General features: G+C 43.5%; 1 protein-coding gene across 1 annotated transcript in view; it reads right to left on the bottom strand.

Moving 5' to 3' along the window:
• CEBPG (CCAAT enhancer binding protein gamma) overlaps window positions 1-231 on the bottom strand; it is a 7,318-nt gene extending 7,087 nt beyond the window's left edge. Inside the window, exon 1 of the mRNA XM_004371609.2 lies at window positions 88-231. The gene's annotated coding sequence lies outside the window, so the exon portion shown is untranslated. The remainder of the gene's footprint in view (window positions 1-87) is intronic.
• Between the last annotated feature and the right edge of the window lie 8,955 nt (window positions 232-9,186).

A 9,186-nucleotide genomic window follows, 5' to 3' on the forward strand; every position in this document is an offset into this window, starting at 1 on the left:
GCTTCGGGCCGGCCCGCGCCCACGAGAGCGGCCGGCTCCGCCGCGGCCTCCCCCTCCTCGCTCAGTCCGCCCGCCCGGCCTCCTTACCTGCGCCTCCAGCCTGCCCGCCCGTAGGCGGCCTCCACTCCGAGCGGCCCCGCGCGGCCCTACCCGACCCAGGCCTCGCAGCCCGCGAGTCAGCGAGGAGGAGCGACGGTTACGAAACCGGCAGCCTCCGCCCGTACCGCCGCCGCGGCCACCGGCTGCCCCACCCCTCCGGGACCGCGCGTGCTACCGCCGCCGCCACAACCAATGGGAACGCCGGCCTGCTGGAGACTCGCCCTCCTCCAGTGACGGGCAGCCGCTCCAGCCAATCGCCGACGGCCTGACTGCGGGAGGCGGGCACGTCGCGGAGGCGCTGGCCTCCGAGCGACCCGCTGGCCGGCGGGGCTGGCGGGTGTGGCGGGCGTAAAGCCCGCGGTTCCTAGCAGCTCGCGCGGGTGGGCGGCGGGCGGCGGCTGCCTGGAGCTGTGGGCTGCTCGTCGGGAGAAGGATCTGTTAAAGTTGGAGGCGTTGAGAACCGTCACCTTGTGAAGGCAACACCTTTCTTTAGTTGCTTTCACGATTTTCTGAGGGGATTTTTTGAAGTCACTGATTTCTGTTTTGGTTTCAGCCCGTCCTTGGGAGCCCCTGGGCGTCCCTCACAGAGACAGACTCGCTTCCCGGAACTGGGGCGCCCGACGCCTCATCGCCGACGGGGACTTCCACGGCAATGAAGGCGGTTGCAAACTTTTTTAAAATAAAATGAATGAAGCAAAAATTTCCCAGCATGGGATTATTATTGATGTCACGTTCTTGAAAACCGCAGACTGTGGCTTCGTTTTTACGGTGAAATGAATTGAATTTCCAAAATCGGTTCACTTGTGGTGTCCTCCGGATGAACAGATTGAGATACGTGACTTCTAGAAACGAATAGCAATCCAGTTTTCGGGGATCTGAAAGCGTTTTTACAACCAGGAAGCAGCCCGGTGGCTGGAGGACAGAGTCCACCTGATTGGTTTGATCGCTTCCTCTTTAGCAATTCTTATCATTCAAAAAATAGAGCCTTTGAAAGAGGAAACGTTTCTTCATCCCTCAGGCCATGGGACTAGTTCTCCGCGTGAAGACTGTTTCGAGGAATCACTAAAGTGGTGCAAAAAAGTGAACAAAAAATAAACATAGATACACAGTATCATCAAAACCAGTATGTTTCTTTAACGTTGGCCTTCAATGTTCTGAGCTGAAAATTGGATTTTGTTGCTCATAAATTATAATTTTACCCTTACCGTTTATGCTCTGGTTTGCTAACCACACTGCCAGGCTGCTCCAACTTCCCTGGGTCTGTGTCTGGGCAGGCCTTCTTCCAAGCCCAGCAGATCTAGCCAATGCCAAAGAGACTAGGGTATTTATGTCTTCTTCAACTGGTAGCTAGTCATCCTCCTCTCCTCCACTTAATTTACAAATATTTATTTAGTGACAACTATGTGCTAAGCTGTGGGCTAAGTGCTGGGGATTCAGCAACACGCAGGACAAACACTGTCCCTAAACAGTCCCCACCCACTTACAACCTGGAGACAGACATTCAGTAATTACACAATTTTTTAATTACCATTTTCATGGATACTCAAAGAAGCACAAGATGCTATGAGAGATTATAAGAAGTGAACCAGATCTGGTGTGATGGGTCAGGGAGGATCGGAAAGATGAGTAGGGTTTGGCTAGACAGGTAGATGAAGTGGATGTTCCAGTCAGAGGGAATGGCTTGTCCAAAGGTCCTGTGATAGGAGAAGTTGTGTGTGTGTGTGATTTTATTAATTCCTTTTATTTTGTCTTTTCTTGTGTGTAGTGAAAATATATATATAACAAAACATATGCCATCTCACCACATAAACCAGAGACTTCATCAGCCTGAGACCAGAAGAACTAGATGGTGCCCGGCTACCACCAATGACCGCCCTGACAGGGAACACAACAGAGAGTCCCTGACGGAGCAGGAGAAAAGTCGGGTGTGGGACTCAAATTCTAGTAAAAAGACCAGACTTAATGGTTTGATTGAGACTGGAGGGACCCCAGAAGACATGGCCCCCAGACCCTCTGTTAGCCCAAAACTGAAACCATTCCCGAGGCCAACTCTTCGGACAAAGATTAGACTGGACTATGGGACATAAAATGATACTCGTGAAGAGTGTGCTTCTTAACTCAAGTAGATACATGAGACTAAATGGGCAGCTCCTGTCCAGAGGCTAGATGAGAAGGCAGAGAGGGTCAGGAACTGGTTGAATGGACACAGGAAATCTGGGGTGGAAAGGAGGAGTGTGCTGTCACAGTATAGGGAGAGCAACTAGGGTCACATAACAATGTATGTATAAATTTTTGTATGAGAGACTAACCTGAATTGTAAACTTTCACTTAAAGCACAACAATTTAAAAAAAGACATGTCATCGCAACAATTTCTACACGTAATGTTCAGTGACATTGATTACATTCAAGTTGTGCAACCATTCTCACTATCCTTTTCCAAATCATTCACCACAATTAACATAAACTCAATGCCTCCTAGGCAAGCCCGCCCCCTTTCCCCCTCCTTCACACCTCTGGTAACCACTAATAATCTTTGGGATCTATATATTTGCTTATTTCATGCTAGTGAGATGATACTATATGTGTCCTTTTGCAACTGACTTATTTCCTCCACATGATGTTTTCAAGCTTCATCCGTGTTGTGGCATGCATCAGAACTTCATTTCTCTCTATGACTGAGTAATATTAAATTGTGTGTCTATTGCACAGTTGGTTTATCCGTTCATCTGTTGATGTTTTGATTGTTTCCACTTTTTGGGTATTGTGAAAAGTGCTACAATGAACATTGGTCTTCAGGTTTCTGTTTGCGTTCCTGCCTTCACTTCTAGGTATATATGTAGAATTGGGATTGCTAGGTCCGTACGGTAGTTCTATATTCAACTTTTTGAGGAACTGCCAAACTGTTTTCCACAGTGGATGTACCATTTGACATTCGCACCAGCAATGGATGAGGTTTCCAGTTTCTCCACAACCTCGCCAACACCTGTTATCTTCCATATTTTTTGATCATTGCCATTCTAATGGGGTGGGCTGGTATCTCATTATAGCTTTGATTTGCATCTCTCTAATGACATTGAGCGTCTTTTCACATTCTTGTTGGCCATTTGAATATCCTCTTTGGTGAAATATCTGTTCAAGTCCTTTGCCCATTTTTTTGATTGCATTGTCTGTCTTTTTGTTGTTAAGTTGTAGAAGTTTTTTATATATTTTGAATATTAGAGCCTTATCTGATATAGGGAGCCCTGGTGGCTCAGTGGTTAAGAGCTCAGGCTGCTAACTAAAAGATTAGCAGTTTGAATCCACCAGCTGCTCTTTGGAAACACTATGGGGCGGTTCTACTCTGTCCTGTAGGGTCGCTATGAGTTGGAATCAACTCAACCGCAATGGATTTGGTTTTTGGTTTTGTCTGCTATATGGTTCTCGAAAATTTTCTCCCAATCCGTAGGTTGTCTCTTCTCTTTGTTGATAAAGTCTTTGGATGCACAGAAGTATTTACTTTTTATGAGGTCTCATTTATCTAGGAGCCCTGGTGGTGCAACGGTTAAATGCTCAGCTGCTATCGGAAAGACTGGCAATTCGAACTCACCCAGTGACTCCATGAGAGAAAGACCTGGTGATCTGCTCCTGTAAAGATTACCACCTAGAAAACCCTATGGGGCAGTTCTACTCTGTCACGGGGGGTCACTATGAGTCGAAATTGACACAACAGCTCCTACCAATAACAACCCATTTATCTATTTTGTCTTTTGCTGCTTATGCTTTTGTTGTCATATATGATAATCCACTGTTAACAACTAGGCTCTGCCACCACACCCTACATTTTCTTCTAAGAATTTTATGGAAATAGTTTTTACATTTAGGTCCTTGATTCATTTTGAATTGGTTTTGTGTATGGTGTGAAGCATGGATCCTGATTCATTCTTCTGTATGCAGAAATCCAATTTTCCCATTGAATAGACTTAGCACCCTTGTCAAAAATTAGTTGACAATAGATATATGGATTCTAGACTTTCAATTTTATTCCATTGGTCTATAATCTGTTATTATACCAGTACCAAGCTGTAGCTTTATAGTATGTTTTGAAATCAGGAAGTGTGAGTCCTCCTACTTTATTCTTTTTCAAGATTGCTTTAGCTATTTAGGGTCCCTTGTCCTTCCATATAAATTTGAGGTTTGGATTTCCTATTCCTGTAAAGAAGACTGTTGGTGTGATGGGAGAATTTAAGGCAAAAGTGGCTGAAGCCCAGTGCTCCAGTAGAGATTGATGAGAGAGACAGGGTCTTATGGGCCCTATGAGAGTTCTGATTTTTACCCTAAGAGAGATGGGAAGTCTTAGGGAGATTTTGTCTCACCATAAAGACACAAGGAAAGACAGGTGGAGGCTCAGTCTCTGGGTTGACGAGACGAGATCTACCTTGTTGCTTTCTTGCAAATCACAGGGACCCAAGCAGTCATACTAAACTAAAAATTTCCTGCATAAATCTCTTCCTCACTGATACCAAATACATATTCTACAAATCCAAAGAATTAAACTCCTCTCTAAAGGACTTGGGAAATAGGATGTCCCGTTAACTGAATATTCTAATTACTTGCCAGCTGCTATGATTAACTCCCTTAGATACTTGAAAGTATGGACTCTAGTGTCAGGCTGTTCTGTCCACAGCTCCACCTCAGGCAAGTTCCTTAAACTCTCTGTCATCTGTAAATGGAGATAACAGCAGTATCGACCCAATAAGATCACTGTGAGGATTAAAAGAGTAATGTATGTTAGGTCCCTGGAACAATACTGGGTACATAGCAGGAGTTTAATGTAGTAGCTATTATTACCATAATGCTCATACATGACTTATAAACAAATTATATCCATAGAATTATAGTGAACTAAAATACACTTCAAAATGAAGTCAAGCTGTGCTTACTATTGTTTTGATGATTCAGAAGGCACTAAAATAATCAAACATATTACTGAAGGTGTTGATGCTGACTCTATAGGGTATCCCAAAAGGTGTTATTGTTTTTTCAACAGTTCTCTTAGCTGCTGCATCTTAACTTATCATTTAGTTTATTTCTGTAAAGTCGAATGGAGAAGAAATTTAGTAATTAGTTGTTTGGAAGCCAGATCAATAGGAGTTGACTATGCAAATTACGATAAATAAATAAACGCATATTTGGAAAGTTCCTGAAAAGATAATATACTCAGTCAACCACATTTGACAGGTGATCTGGACCCTATCTCTAATATTTTGAGATCTGGAATAATGCCTGTGACAATTTAGTCTCAGTAGATGTTTGTTATTGTATGCATATTAGCAGCCATATAACAACAAAGAATAATAACAGTGATTATCAATCATTCTGCATTGGTTAGGGCTCTTATGATTGGAAGTAACTGAAAACTATCCCTGACTAACCTTAGCATAAAGAAGACTTGGTGAAAATCTTAGGGCACTCTTCACGAAATATCCAGGCCATATCAGAACCATGAACTCAAATGTCTTCGAGACTCTCTTTCTCTCTGTATATATGTGCACGTGTGTGTATCTGCCTGTTGACTTCATTATTCTTTCTCCTTGCACATAAGATTTCTTCACAGGGCCACTGAAAACTTTGGATGTTTACAGCTTCAGTCACTAAAGAAAGGCCAACTTCTTCAAGTTCCTATTCCAAAATTCCTGGGGAAGGACTCCAGGATTGGCCCAGATGGGTCAAGTGCTCAGCTCTGAATGATCAAGTGGCCAGGAGCAGGTCATGATGTACTAGCAAGGCAGGTCTGGAGAGGATCGCACAGGCAGTTCCCAGAGCAAAAAGAATGGATTGCACACAAATACATCCATATCCACTTCAAATGGCAGATCACACTGTGGTCACTCTGATGGAAGTCTTGGTCACTCAGGCTGACTGATTTATTCTCTCTGATATGATATGATCCCCTGCTTTGAGAGAAAAATGTAGACCTCCAGCTTTGCCTCTGGAGGCACTATCTGGAATCATACCAACTCGCAAGCTAAATAGTTGTCTCAGGACACGCTCATAAGTGAGTTCTTTGCATAAAAGAGAAAAACATCCTCTAAGCTTGAACTGTGGGAAAATACTATGAATGTCTACAATGAAGGACTTTTCTGTGCGTTCAATTTCATTACCCCGTGAGTTAAGGTATGTTGTCTGTGCACTTGAGGATAGATGTGTACTATCTGCACACATGAAGATAGGTACATATCGTCTGTGCATATAAGAAGAGCTGTGTGCGTCTGTGCATATAAGGATAGGTGTGTGCCATCTCTGAAGATAAGGACAGGTGCATAGTGTCTGTGCAAGCGAGGAGAGGTAATCTGTATCTCTTGGGGGCCACAAAGCCAAACCAGTTGCCTACAAGTTGATTCCAACTCGTGGCAACCCAATGTGTGTCAGAGTAGAACTGTGCTCCATAGGGTTTTTAATGGCTGATTTTTCAAAAGTATATTCACCGAGCCTTTCTTCCAACATATCTCTCTATAGACTCAAACAGCCAACCTTCTGGTTGTCAGCCAAACACTTAATTGCACCACCAAGAACCTTGAAGGCCCAGGAAGTTCTTACTCTCATTTTCACCCAACTGAAAAAGCACAATGACTTGTTACATAAGGTGCTCTGGTGGTTCAGTGGTTAAATGCCTGGCTACTAATTGAAGAGTTCAAACCCATCAGCCACTTTGTGGGAGAAAGATATGGCAGTCTGCATCCAAAAAGATTATAGCCTTGGAAACCCTATGGGACACTTCTACTCTGTCCTATAGGGTCTCTATGAATCGGAATTGACTTGAAGTCAGTGGATAATGGGTACTTGTTACAAAATGATTGTAATGCAAATTACTCCAGTGCCATGAAGTATATTAGTATTAAACTGAAGGTAAAAAAATTAAACCCACTGCGGCCGAGTAAAACTGTCCTATAGGGTTTCTAAGGAGAGGCTGGTGGGTTTGAACTGCTGACCTTTCGGTTAGCAGCCGTCGCTCTTAACCACTGCACAGAAGTGGGTTTTTGGTTTATTTATTTGTGATCTATGTGACATCTCTCTCCAGCATGGCAGCGTGATGGGCTTTGGAGACAGAACGGGGTGATGCTGGCTAGCATTTAACCTAGCTAAACTTCTATTCCTCATTGGTAGAGAGGCTTGGCAGTAAATACTTCATAGAGGTGTTATGAGGATTAAGTAAACTGACATTAAAAGAAGCTACAATAGTGCCTGGCACACAGCAGGCACAAATAAATGTTTATTTGCCCATCTGAAAAGAAATTGACACCAAGCCTCCAGATCTTGGTTTTTTAATACCATTCTCCAATTAAATGAACCAAGGCTCTCTGGAGAAATGGCTGATTCTAGGACGGAGACAGGAAATATACAAGATGAACCCGGAACATCTTGTAGTGCCAGAACATAAGGAAGCGCTCAAAAGCAAAACAAGGAGGGTAAAGTAATGGGCGCATTATGAAGTGTGAAACGAAAGAGCCAAATGATAGAGCCTCGATGGCCAACGCTGGAACAATTTGAGCAGCAGAATAACGTAGCATTGAATTATAACCTAAAAGATAAATATCCATGAGTCCCTACTGATAAAAATAAATGATTGAATAAATAAATAAAAGGAGCAGAAGAGACAAATCTCCCATGCAGAGGAACCCATATAATTTATGCAGATACTCTCCTGTTAAGGAGATGGAACGTAACTCCCCACTTCTTTAGTGTGAATGGACATAGTGACTTCCCTCCGGAGAGTACAGTATGGAAGGGAGGAAAAAGGGTAACTTCACAGGAGAGAAATCTGACAAACACTACTTCAGCCAGATGATCAAGGTCATCAACAGTGATAAATCATGTTGATAGTATGTGTCTTTGATGAGATGAAAACAGCACTTTACCTCTGTGGTCTTCCTCCCCAAAACTCATAATCCCACTCCTAAATCCTAAAGAGACGTGATAACTAAATGTAATGTGATATCCTGGATGGGAGCCTGGAACAGGAAAAGGACGCTAGGGAAAAACTAAGGAATAAAACATAGACCTTAGCTAATCATAATGTATCGCTATTTTTCATCCAAGTATTAATATCGGTTCACTGATTGTAACAAATATATCATACTTATGTAAGAGGTGAATAATACGGGAATGGGTGCAGGGTATACAGAAATCTCTGTACTATCTTCTCAATTTTGCTGTACATCCAAAACTATTCTAAAATATCAAGTCTGTTTTTTTAAAAAAAGCTTTGAGGTGGATTGCAAGTTAACATTTGCCTACAACAGGACACTTTAAAAACATTAACAAATCAGATTAAGCCCAGGTGTTAGCCAAATAAGACAAAGAAGTTGAAGTCGATGGGAGAGCCTGGAGCCACACTTTCTACCTTGAGCCAGCAGTGATGACTGTGTTTCTGCCAGGCAAACTCAAGACACACAGAGCAGTGCAGCCAGAGGGAGAGTAGACCCAAAGGAGCCCCTCCAGAAGGGGAGGAGAGTGGAGAGGAGAGAAGAGCGTGTGAGGGAGGCCCCTTTAGGACCGCAGGGTGATGTGGAAGCCCAGTGAGCCCTCTTTGCTCTTTTAGGGAAGCCCCATCCTCACCTTAATGCCAGAGGCCAGGCCAACTTCTAGAAGCCACAGAGCTGAGGTGAGAAAGAAGGAAATGAGATGTTCTCCAGACAGGAATGTGGCTGTCCCATGTACTTATTCCTGTATTCTTTTTTTCTCTTTTGATTTCCTAGTTTGTGTCAGGCACTGTTCCACGTGCTGGGAGTCCTATGACTGACAAGACTCTGGGGCTGGGGAGGTGGGGGGCTGGTGCCCAATAGATGCAAACACGGGCAAGGAAGTCATCCAGTCTGGGTGGGCTTGTGGGCCAGAGTTCTTGGCTTAAAGTCGGGAATCTGTCCACTTCTGGGCATTTAACCTTTTCTCTTCTGTTTTCTTTTCCTTTTTTAGATTTTTTAGATTCCTTCTTTTTAGATTCCTGCCATAATAATCAGTTCCTGTGTGAGCCTAAAGTGGGATTCAGATTTGCTTGGGCTTGGTGGGCGAAGCCACCAGAGTCTATTTGCATAAGTGTTGGGTTTTTG

The sequence above is a fragment of the Trichechus manatus genome, unplaced genomic scaffold (assembly GCF_000243295.1).
Source record: "Trichechus manatus latirostris isolate Lorelei unplaced genomic scaffold, TriManLat1.0 scaffold00014, whole genome shotgun sequence".
NCBI lineage: Eukaryota > Metazoa > Chordata > Mammalia > Sirenia > Trichechidae > Trichechus > Trichechus manatus.